Source organism: Quercus robur, chromosome 6 (genome assembly GCF_932294415.1).
Source record: "Quercus robur chromosome 6, dhQueRobu3.1, whole genome shotgun sequence".
Taxonomy (NCBI): Eukaryota; Viridiplantae; Streptophyta; class Magnoliopsida; order Fagales; family Fagaceae; genus Quercus; species Quercus robur.
In genome coordinates, this window is record NC_065539.1 from 37,909,584 (window position 1) to 37,923,084 (window position 13,501).

Consider the following 13,501-nt stretch of genomic DNA (forward strand, 5'->3'; position numbering starts at 1 on the left):
TTGGCTGAAAGGTTGCCAAGTGGGGTACACCGGATCAACGCCGAGAATAAGGTGAGATGCACAGAGTTGTCCGTCTCGGTGCACAAAGATTTCGAACCTTAGCACAAAATTCAGGTCCCGAACATTAATAGTTCTTATATCCTGGGTGAACACTGAACCGTCTGCAGCAAAAGAGAATGAGTCAGAGTTAGAGTAAATAAAGTAGTTACAAATGGAAGGGATATGAAAAATTAAAGGTTAGAACGAACCAACTTCGCACCGTGACAAAGGGGGAGGGATGTCACCGGCAAACCAATTGCCGCACACCCGGATATATTCCCCGGCGGAATTCCTATTAGAGTCCGGCAAACATGAAATCAGCCGTACCCTTGTATCTCTAGTCTTTAAGTAGTAATTTGATTTCTTCTTTCCACAAAGGCTGTACATGTGGTTTATGTCGTGGTGGTCTAGTTGCAAACCAAATGTTTGGTTTAGCCTACCCACACAACTCACTACCCAATAAAAGTTTGGGGGAAGTTGGTCGGGACTCAATCCGTAATATCTAAGGGTGTTAAGTAAAAGTGAGTCTATGGGAAACCTAACCCCGCCCTCTAGGACTGACATCAATAGGATAAAGGCCGTGCCTGCCCCTCTGTGGAGGGCGATCTCACTTTCATGGTAGTACGCCATCTCCACATCATCAGGGACACTAAATTTTTGCCTAAAAGCGGCTAAGGGGGCTCCGGCATTTAAAAGATAAGCAAAACCCATCCTAAGCCTAGAAATTAGAAAGAGCTCTGGGGAGGGAAATAAAAGCAGAGGAAAGGGGAAGAAGACTTACTTCTAGCTCTAAGGGAGAGGAGGATTCTAGGTTAGTGGACTGGAACGCAAGTGAACGCTTAGCAGAGAGAAATTTCGGAAGAACAGAGAATGAAAAGTGAGAAAATGGATTAAGGTGAACTATTTATAAGAGCTAAGGAAAAGCATCGGTTAGTGAGCAATAATTAACATTAATTAGTAATGATGAAGTAAAAGGGAGTGACCTTAGAAATACCCAGAGCAATCAACACGCGCGCCTCGGTTCACGAACCGCCAGGTAATAATGACGACAGAACCAAAGGGTCTGAAGCAACGCGCCTTTTGAGGAGCGCATTTATGGACCGCTATAACCACCCAAAACGCATCCGTTGGATTTCTCAGGCAAATCATTGCCTCTCTGACTCCTTAATTCGTCCTAGGAGCCGAGGACGAATCAAGGGGGGGCTATTGTATGGCACCTAGTGTCCAGGTTCATTTGGGCCTTGGGCCATTAATTAATTATATGGGCCGGGGGTCCAACCTTCTCACCAACAAAAGCCCTGGCCCAAGCCCACAATAACTACTAGTCTAAACTGGATGTTGTCCGGGTACTTGGAAAGCGGACAGCAGACGCCCCGCTCGCATGCTGCCTGGGAAACCATTTCCGAGCTCTATACACGTGCCCGGTCACATCGCCATTTAAGTGCTCGGCAGAACCTTAGGAAACTCCACTGCTGAACACATTTGCTACAGTGGGAACCGCTCCCAAAGCCACTCGTACCTAAAAATCCACTTAAGTTTATCGACATTGGACATTTCCTTGCACTAAGGGAGAAGATAATGATGATCACCCTATTAACAAAGGCTATAAATAGGAGAAACGGATGAATGGGAAGGGGATGGAATTTTGGGAAGAGAAAGGAGAGATAAAGAGAGGATTTGAGAAGAAGAAAACGTAGAGAAAGAGAGGGAAGTGCTCCCATTGGGTCCTTAAGCCTAGAACAACCCAAGGTAGGATACCCAGACCCACACACACAAATAGATTGTGAGCACAAATAGCGGTTTGGCCCAGCAAGCACGTCTTTGGAGCCTACATGTGCAATGTGCCTAATTTTTTGTGTAAACCACACCATAATTATCCACTTAAATTTATATCATATGTCCACTTAAGTTTTTTAATCTTTTTGCCAAATGAGTTAATGAGTGCAAAATACTGAGAATCTAATATTAATGAACTATAAAATTTAAAATTTAAAAAAAAAAAAAAAAAAAAAAAAAACCAATAACCAATTACATATACTCAATAAAAATCACCACACAACAAAGATCACTACACATTCTATTTTATTAAAAATTTGAAAAAAAAAATGATCATAAGTAGTATTAAATTTATTTAAGAATTTTAATATGTGACTAATTACGTTTAATTTTAAAACATAATAATTTGACTAATTATTTATATTTTTATGATAAAAATTGTGTTTAATTTTAAATGTATCTATATGTATGCATGTGTTACATGCTATTTTTTTAATAATTTAACTAATTATTTATATTTTATAATAAAATTTGTGTTTAATTTTAATAATTTGCATGTGTTACATGCTAGAACTAATAAACTGCTACCTAGAGTTAGATCTACGTGATATCAAATCAGATATACTGAAAATACAATACACAAGTAATTTGATGCCAAGTGTCCCTATGTTTTAAATAGGTTTCAGTTTTTTCTAAGTGTCATTTCATTTCATTTCATTTATAAAATACTTTCAATCTATTTAAAACTATTTTAAGCCCAATTAAAATTACTTAATCTAAAAAAAAAAACATCCGGCTCATTCTATTTAGGTCCCATTTGAAATTACATCCAATCTATTTAAAACTTAGTTTTTTTTTTTTTTTATACAAAAAAAAAATTATTAGTACAAATATAAATTTCAGTGAAAAAACATATTACGTTCTAGAAGTTTTTATTTTTGAGAAGAAACCTAGAAATTCCATCCAAAAAAAAAAAAAAAAAGCCCAATTGACTTGTACAACAGTTGAAAGGTGTGGTGGGACATCTTCCATCTACACAAAAAAAAAAAATCTATGATGTGCAAAGCGTGTCTAGCAAGGTTATAAGCTACATGAAATAAATTTATTGCAACACAATAACAAAACTTAAGTTAAGAAGTAAAATAATATATATTATTTTCTAAAATAAAATACACAAGTTTAAACAATTTGCATTTTCTACTAAAGAATATTCTTACAAGGCTTTTTTAAGAGTTAACAAAATATAATAATGACCATATTTAGCTTATCTAGGAATCATAAAATGTATCTAATTGTTTATTTTAAAATGTACTAATATGTATGTATGAAATTATAACCTAGTAGTCCTAATAATCAAATAAACTTATGTATCTGCAAAAAATAAAATAAAATAAAATTATCACGAGGAAGTTTGGCATAACGCATGATATATTTTAGCATGCCTTCAAAAAAAATGTAAATATTATTAGCACTTAAAATTTGTGGCATGCAAATCGCCTACAAGGCTACAACGGCTAAGCTGAGTCAAATTATCCAAATCACTTAGATGATTGCATATAATTCGAATTTGTGTCTTCCAAAAGTGTAGATTTATCTTTTCCAAAACATGTCTTTGAGTTAAAAAATAGAAATCATAAAAGCATAAGAAAATGATATACACATTTCAAATCTTTGTTAGATACACAATTCAGATGTAAACACTTTGTTACAAATGTTATTATATGACAACTGGTATGTTAAATTCTGAAATTATGGTTTTAATTTAATTTTTTTTCTTTTTTAAGAAATAATATTTCATTAAATTATTGTTTCTCAAATAAATTATATATTTTATAAATTTTTTTAATCAAAATCGTTCACCGCATAGGACTTCAACTAGTTTATATTTAAAAACGTCACTAGAAATGTCTCGGATTTGCTGTTAAGGAAAAATTTATACAAATCCCTAACTGTTGGATCTAAACTCGTCTACTATAGCTATTCCCTAATCATTTCTAAAAGGACAAAAAAAAAAAAAAAAATGACTTAGTAAATGACGTATAACAAGCCAGGTAATAACCGTTTAATTGGTGAAATTCACTTGCTACATTGTTGTGGATATGGAAAAAGTCAGCGAGTTGACCTTTTTTTTTTTTTTGAGAGAAAAGAACTTGATTTATATATGCCCTTACTCCATGAATGACTATTAAAAATTATTAAATCCAAAAAAAATTTCTCATTTTTCTGATATTTAATATATAGATGACCTTCAGATATTCAATAAACAAATTGATTAAAGCTTGAATGACAGTTTTTTTTTTTATAAGAATACTAAGTATTTTGACACACACATAGAAAGAGGAGAGAATGTCTTAAAAAAACTGACAGTGTTGTATATCTAAAAGGGCCTGACAGTTTTGATTATTCATTTGTATGTCGTTTGTGTGCAATATTATACAATTAATAAGCTAATGTGATTTCCCTCTAAAAAAATAAAAAATAATAAAAAATAAAAAAGAAAGAAAGAAAGAAAGCTAATGTGATTGGAGTAATTATACGCAACATACTGGGAGTATATTTTGTAAAGTGGAGTGATACACACATATATATATTTTAAATTATACCATATATACTATTATTATTTATTATACACCAAACATATGCAATGACTCACTTAAAAATAAACAAAATAAAGTTCATATTTGCGTTCAATACTACTAATATTCATTTTAAAATTTTTGTCAACTCTTGAAAAAAAAATCTTAAAAATAAACACAATAAAGTTCATATTTGCGTTCAATACTGCTAATACTCATTTTAAAATTTTTGTCAACTCTTGAAAAAAAAAATCTTATCAGGATAACCTCTGGGCTACGGTACCGGTAAATACAAATTATTCAATTTGAATCTTGAATAATTGCTCCATTTTTATTAAAAAAAATATAGTTTTTTGATAATTATATATTTATATTTAATTTCTTAAGATAATTCTTTTATTAAGATGCAATGATTTTATTTAACGTTAACATTTTTCAAAAAAAAAAAAAAAAAAAAAAAACAGAAGTACTTACCTCTAAGATCTTATATGCAACTTTTTCACGTTGTCATTCATGTTTTAATGACCCGCATATTTGTTATTCATGGTGATACTTGCTACTAGAGCAAGACACACAAAATCAATAACCTATGAACCATGTTAGAGAGAACCCAAAAGGGCATGTCTAATAGTGGAGAGGAAGAATTATTACCAATATTCATTTTTTATTTTTTGTCAACTCTTGAAAAATATCTTATAGGGATAACAATGGTAAATATGCAAATTATTCATTTTGAATCTTGATTAAATGTTCTATTTTAATTTAAAAAATATAGTTCGTTGATCTAAGTAATGTACTTAATATTACCTCTAAACATGATTTTTTTATTATGATGCAATGATATTATTTAAAGTTTAAATTTTTTTTCAAATGAAAGAAAATGAGTACTTACCTATAGGATGTCATCTATGACTTTTCCACATTGTAATCCATACTGATAAAGAACGATTTTGCCTCGTCAGTATGTTTTTCGTCAATATGATGGACCACCTTGAGATCCTGTGTAAGAGACGACACTAAGTAGATAATGACATGGGTTTGGGGCCTGCCAAGGACCCTCCAATACTTAAATTAGCTTAAACTCTTTAGAAATTAGTAATCTCACTACAAAAAAATTGTCCCATTGCAGCGTTTTTTTCTTGGCGCTTTTAAAAACCGTCGTAATAGAGAAGCCTGTACCAGCGCTTTTTGAAACCACTGGTATAGGAAACCCTATTACGCCAGCTCAAAACCGGCACTTTATAAATCTCTGCAATATGAGGCATATAGCGGCAATTTCCAAAAACGCTGGTATAGGAAGCCCTATTGTAGTGTTTTATAACCGCCACTATAGGTTAGGTTTATTGGTTTTTTTTTTTAATTAATTTAATTTTTGAAGCTATCCTATCCCGGCGTTTCAAAAGCGCTGGAATATGGTTGTCCTATCCCAACGCTCTAAAAGCGCTAGAATAGGGTTACTGATTTCCTTTATGGGGAAGACCTATCCCGACGCTTTTGGAAGCGTTGGAATAGGATTACTCCAATATTCCCTTATAGCGAAAGAACTATCCTAGCATTCTTGGAAGCGCTGGAATAGGATCACTCCATTCCCTTATGGAGAGAGGCCTATTCCAGCACTTTTTCAAAAACACCGAGATAGGTTAACCATATGTCAGCTCTTTCAAAAGCGCTGGAATAGGATTACTCCATTCCCTTATGGAGAGAGACCTATCCCAGCACATTTGGAACTGCTAGAATAGGGTCCACCTATTCCAGCACTCTAAAAGGGCTGGAATAGGATCACTCCATTCCCTTATGGAGAGAGACCTATCCTAGTGCTTTTGAAAGCACTGGCATATGGTTAACCTATCTCGGCGTTTTTGGAAAAGCGTTGGAATAGGCCACCTATAGGGATTTCTTAATTAACAAATGACCAATACTCCCTTAAACCTAGAAAAATACCAAAGTAGCCCTCAAAACATCAAAAAAGAGCAAAAGCACCCTCGATACCTAGAAAAAGACCGATATACCCCCAAAACCTAATAAATGACTAAAATACCCCCAAAACATCAAAAATGATCCAAGCACCCCCTAAGACATCGAAAATGACCGAAGTACCCCTTGTGCCTAAAACAAGCCAAAATACCTTCGATTACTTGAATAAGACCAAAATACCCCCTATAAGTCTGATAAATGACCAAAATATCCCTAAAAAGACAAAAAACAAAAACAAAAAAGTCCAAAACACATCCGACACCTAGAAAAAGACATATACACCCCCGAAACATAAAAAATGACCGAAATACCCCCAAAACATCGAAATGACCAAAATACCTTCTAAAAGCTAGAAAATGACAAAAGTACCCCCTCATGCCTGATAAAGGTGGAAAACCCCTCAATTACTTGAAGAATACCTAAATAGCCCTATAAATCGAAAAAAATGACCACAATGCCCTCATAACCACCAAAACAAAAAAAAAAAAAAAAAAAAAAATCCAAAATACACCCAATACCAAGAAAAAGACCAATGTACCACAGAAACCCAAAAAAAAAAAAAAAAAAAAAAGACTGAATTACCTCTAAAACCTAAATAATGACTGAAACACTCTTGAAACTTTAAAAAATGACCAAACCCCCCCCCCCCCCAAAAAAGCGCATAGAATTACCAAAATACCCCCCGAAACATGGAAATCGACCACAAATATCCCCCTATGTTTGAAAAAGACCAAAATACCCCTTAATGAGTAAAATAAGACCAATATACCCCTATAAATAAAAAAAATGACCACAATGCCCCCGTAATCGTAAAGAAATTTGTGTGTGCGTTCAATATGAATCATTTACCTGTATCTCCTAGCTATATATAGCCTTAGATTGAGTAAATGCTCAATCTATTAACCTTTCTAATGTTGTACCATAACTGGAGGATTTATGGCCCAATAATGACCATTTAACCTCAACCCTTTAACGTCTGTAACGGCCATTAAATGCACATAATTGGACAGCAGTAACGACTCCGTGATTATTTATCATTTTGTCATTAAATTTTTTCTGGAAGTAATGTGCTTACACTCGTCTATACTTTTACTTGTCATTAACATGGATGGTTTGTAAGTATAGACGACCATTTTATCGCTATCCGCCAATTGCCCCCCTTATTTCGTTATCGTCACGAGCATAGGAATATGGAAAGTCTTTTTTGGTGGGTCTTCTTTTCGTGCCCTGAGATTTTCGTCCCATCACATTTAATGTGAATTGACTCTCCCGTCAGGTGATGGCTACATATTCTTTATGCATTGGCCATACGTGTAAGGGTTTCTCGTGTCTCCCGCGCATTGATATTTCTTTCCTTTTTAGAAGAAAAAAAAAAAAAAAAAAAAAAAAAAAAAAAAAAAAAAAAAAAAAAAAAAAAAAAAAAAAAAAAAACCTCTCATATTCTTCTTCTTCTTCTTCACCATGTATTGTATTTGAAGTCTAAAGTTTTCAAAAAAGCTCCTGCACATTCAGTACGATAAGACTCCTCTTCTCAAAGCTCCATTAATAGTTGATTTTGCTTTCGTTAGGCAGGAAGCTCCTTCTATTTCTTTCTTCTTCGCTAGATTAGGGGTGTTTCTAGAGCTTTCTGTTGGGCAACATCCCCAAGTAGTCTTATTTTTATCTCAAAACTATGCGGCTTTTAGGCCTGTTTTGTTCACCATCTATCCTTAGATTCGTTGTTCTTTGATTGCACATCACTTAAAGATGACCACCATAGGGGATAGTGACACCGAAGTTGGGTCTAATGAACTCGAAACTAGTTTGTCTTCAAGTAATGAGTCTGTAGATAAAGATTTTGAGATTGTAGTGTCGAAACCTTCATTATCTTCAAAACCCTCTTCTTCCATGTCTTCAATCCCTTTTTATGCTCTCTCCAAATCTTGATCTTTGGAGAAGAAACATCTGAAGTCTATAAGGAAAAGATTTCAATTCCCTCGAGGGGTCATCACTAGATTACCTCATCCAAATGAGAAAGCTTGCGCCTTTGCCCATGGCGAGGTGAGCTTCTATGAGGCTACTTTCTCATGTGGTCTCTATTTCCCTGTTCATCCTTTTATCATGAAACTTATTTTTGCTCTTAACGTTGCACCCGGGTAGCTCGTCCCTAATGCTTGGAGGACGATCATTGGCTGCATGTCAATTTGGGTGTTTGCCCATGATGGGGATATGATAACTCTAATGGAGTTTCTTCATTTATATCATTTGAAGCCTTCTACCCATCACGGGTACTTTGAGCTTTTACCTTAGAATAAGGAGTCTAGGATCATCCGTAGTTTTCCTATATCATTTCGTGATTGGAAATTACGATACTTTTTTGTTTCTGGATCTAGATGGGAAACCATAACTGACGACCTGTCAAGTGAGGTCCCATGGTTGCTACAAAAATGGAAAATTCCCTCTCTTGGTGCATTCTTCTACCTTTCAATTAGACTAATTGTTTTAGTTACTCCTTTTTTTATTCTTCCTTTTAAATTTTTTTTTGTAGTCTCTGATCGCTCCAAATTGGAAGGCCTTTATCACGGACGAGTTCAAGCTACTCTAGAGTTTACTCTTACAATCGAAGATTTTAACAATTTGGTGAATCCTCGTCATTTATACGACTATTGCCTTGGTCCTGAACCCTCTGCATTTGTGTTAAAGAAGATTGCTCGAGAAGAAAAGAGTATGCTCAGCTTGTCTTCTCTTCTTTTATTTATTAATTTTTTTTTTTATAAAAACTCGTACTTCCGTCTGACTTCCTATTTGTAAAAATGGCTACCAAGTATAGCAAGGACAAGTATGCCCACGTGAAAGGATTGAAAAATGAGCCTTTGTCTAGCTTACCCTAGGATTGAAGAAACGCAAGCTATGCAAAGGAAAAGACGAAACTCCTGCTCCCTTGTCTCTTTTTCGTACTCCATCTTCTCCCACCCCTTTTCTAAAGATGATGACCTTCACATCTCCAACCACTCATTCAAAGGGAAGAGTAAGGCTGGTAAGAGTGTTTGGGAAAACCCTGCCACGGCCCTTGGACAAGCTCACAACGTCATTACTGACAACGAGCTTAAAGGCCTCTCTCATGAATTGGTCAGCCGTCACATTCACAAACTTGTGTAGGTATTTCACTCAATTACTTTTGTTGTTTATTAAGTTTTTACACCTGTAAAAAGCTCTGATTCTGCTTCTGTCTTCAGGTTCTTGGAGAATCCCTGCGTTTGATGATAGATTACTTGGGCAGTAAGGTGAAAGTGGTGGTCGCCAACTCTAAGGTCGATTTAGTTGAGGCTGAAAGCTCGAGGTTAAGGAAGGACTTGATCGAGGCAATGGATCAAGCTACAAAGGCTAAGGAGAAGGTGAAGGAGCTCAAAGATGCACTAAAGGTGGAAAAGATGCTTGTCATTCAAAAGGACGAGGAAATTCAAGCTGCCCTTCTGAAGACAGACGAGGAGCGTGAGAAAGTGATCACCAAATTCTTGGAAGCTGATCGCTTTTCTGATCTCCAGTTCGACCAATACTTCAAGGGTTTTGAGTTGCTTCATAGGTGGATGATGAAGCATCATAACCAGGTAGCAGATTTTTTGAATCTTGACTTCGAGGCCATTGATACTAAGATCCTTGCTAACAAGACCAAAGAGAAGGAAGGAGAAGCTGTTGCTACTGCTGTTATTGAAGGTGATGGTGCTATAGGGGGTAGACCCGTGGACGAGGGCTATGTTGAGGAGGTCGTTGCTGCACCCTAAGAAAAAGACTTTCAATATCTTTCTTCTTCTTTTTTTTTGAAAACTCTGGTTGCCTCCTATTTTGAGGCTTTAACTTTAAAACAATAGATATTTTGGATGCCTCCTGTTTTGAGACTTTCATATCTTCATCTTTAAGAACAGTAGATGCCTTTTGTTTTGAGGCTTTTGTTTTTGTAAGTAATTCCTTTGTTTAGACTTTAAGCTTTACTCATGCCTTTAGCCTTAGTTGCATTTTTTCAATGAAGCTTGCTCAAGAAGTTTCGTTATGACTTAAACCTTAAAGTTTTCATCATAACTTTAGACTTCGTTGTTTGGGGGTTTTTTGGTCATACGTGATACTTCCCTTGGGAATGTATGATCTGGACTTTGGAGTTTTCGTCATTAGTGACATACATTTGTGGTTTTTACCATTGATGATTTAAACTAGTTATTAGAGTTTTTACCATTGATGATTTAAACTCATCATTTAAGTTTTTACCACATGAAGATTTCTTTTATGATTTGAACTCGTCAATGGAGTTTTTACCGTTTGCAGTTTTCCTTTTCGATTAAAACTCGTAAGTGGAGTTTTTACTGTTTTTACATGGGCATCTCCTTTTCATGGCTCAAACTCGTCTGTAAATTTAACCTTGAGGTTTTGTTGTTATGGACGACTAAATTGAAGATCAAGCTTATTGAAAAAGAGATGACTTATGTAGCCTTATTATTTCATGCACCCTTATTTGCAAGGGGATTACAAGGGAAATAACTGAAAATAACTTGACCAAACTAAAATGCTAAAAGGAAAAACTCTTAAAGAAAAACAATGAAATCTCGCTTATCTAATACATCGTCAGTTGAGGTACTCCTATGGACAGAGCTTATTGATTCAGGTACTTCTTACTGATAGTACTTCTTGTGGTGCTCTACATTCCAGGGACGAGGCAATGGATTGCAGTTGAGGTCCTTTAGGTAGTAGCTTCCTTTTCTTAAGTAACGGATGACCTTATATGGACATTCCCAAGTAGGGCCTAACTTTCCCTAGGTTAGGTCTCTAGTGGCTTGTGAGACTTTCACAGTACCATATTGTCGGGGTTGAACCTTCTAAGCTTTACCCTCTGATTGTGGTACTTTGCCATCTTCTATTGATATGAGTCATCCTTAGGGCTACCTTGTCTCTAACTTTAGAGAAACAATCCAAGTTTAGTCTCAACTCGTCATTGTTTAAACTTTCGTCATAATTGGCTCGCCTAAGGCTAGACAACTCCACTTTAACAGGAATAACTGATTCCGTACCGAAAGCCAGCTTGAATGGTGTTTCTCCTATTGGTGTTCTTGTAGTTTTTCGATAAGCCCATAGTACCCTTGGTAACTCCTCTGGCCATCCACCCTTTGCCCCCTCAAGTCGTGCTTTGATGAGATTGAGCAAAGTATGAATTGTTACCTCTATCTAGCCGTTCGCCTGTGGATGGCCAGGTGACAAGTTGTGGTTTTTTATTCCCAGGCCTGCACAAAATTCCCTGAAATTTTGGCTATCAAATTGTCGACCATTGTTAAAGATGATCATCCTTGGGATTCCAAACCTACAAACAATGTTCTTCCAAACGAAGTTCTGTACCTTGCTTTCACTGATCACTGCTAATGGCTCTACTTCAACCCATTTAGTGAAATAATCAATAGCGACAAGAACTTAACCTGTTTCTTCCCTCGTGGGAGTGGACCAACAATGTCAATACCCCAGGTGGAAAATGGCCATGGTGAGGAAATGCTCGTCATTAGTTCTCCCGGGATGTGCTGTACATTTCTGAACCATTGACACTTATCGCATTTTTTGATGAGCTCAACTACGCCTTTTTGCATGGTTGGCCAAAAGTAGCCTACCCTGATTGTCATTCCCTCCAAAGATCGAGGTCCCGAGTGATTACCACATACACCTTCATGGATCTCTCACAACACATACGTTGCTTCCTTAAGATTCAGGCATTTTAGGTAAGGCATCAAAAATCCCCTTTTGCAGAGTTCACCTTTCAGGACAGTAAATCTAGCTGCTCTGACTCTACCTTTTTTACTTTAGACGGGTTAGATGGGAGTTGGTCGTCTTTGATGTAAGAAAGGATTAGGTCCATCTAGGGGCTTGGTTACTGGACTGAGAAGGCTTGCAAATCCTTCTATGCTAGGGATTGTTTGGACTTCCATGAATAGCCCTGGCTTCGCTGAGGCATCTTTAGTTGATGCCAATTTAGCGACCTCGTTAGCAACTGAGTTGTTTTTCCATGAGATTTGTTCGAACCTGACGTCATCAAAATAATCAATGAGTTGACTCGTCAGTTTCAGGTACCTCTTCATTCTTTCTTTTTTTTCTTCATACTCATTGGTTATTTGCCCAACAATCAACTTAGAATCAGTTCTCAGCTTTAAATTCTTGATCCCCAAAGCTTTTGCAATCCTCAGGCTGGTAAGGATCGCTTCATACTTCGCTTCGTTGTTCGTCACTGGAAATTGGAGACGAACTCCATACTTAAGGACGTCCTTCTCGAGCGAGGTCACAATTACACTGATGCCTCTGAGTCCTATGACAGACAAGCCATCTGCATAGATCGTCTAGTACTCTACTCCCTGATTCGAGTTTGGAAAAGTGAACTCAATGATAAAATCTACTAATGCCTGGGCTTTGATCACTATTCTTGGCCTATATTCAATATCAAACTGGCTTAGTTCAATAGCCCACTGGACCATGTGCCCTACTACATCTAGTTTGCTCATGGCTTTTCAGATTGGCTGATCTGTCATTACCATGATGGTGTGAGCTTGGAAGTATGGACAAAGCTTTCTTGAAGCAAGGATTAATGAAAAGGCCACCTTTTCTATCTGTGGGTACTTTGCTTCAATGCCCTAAAAAGCTTGACTTGTTTAGTACACGGGTCATTGTACCTTGGATTTTTCACGAATCAAAGCTGAGCTGATGGCTATTTGTGCTACAGCCAGATACAAGAACAGATCTTCTCCTTCTATAGACGGGCTCAAGAGTGGGGGCTTGGCTAGATTCTCTTTAAGGTTCTGGAAGGCTGCTTCTCACTCGTCCATCCATTGGAAGGCCTGCTTAAGATTTTTAAAGAAAGGAAGGCACTTATTAGTGGCCTTAAAGACGAACCTGTTCAATGTTATGACTCGTCCTATCAGCTGTTGCACCTCTTTGACCGTTCTAGGAGAAGTCATGTCAAGTATGGCTCTGACCTTCTCTAGATTTGCCTCAATCTTTCGCTGAGATACCATGAAACCAAGGAATTTTCCTAATGAGATTTCAAAAACACACTTCATAGGATTGAGCTTTATTCTATACCTTTTTAAAGCATCAAATGTCTCTTGGAGGTCTTCAAGGTGGGTTTTTACTTCCTT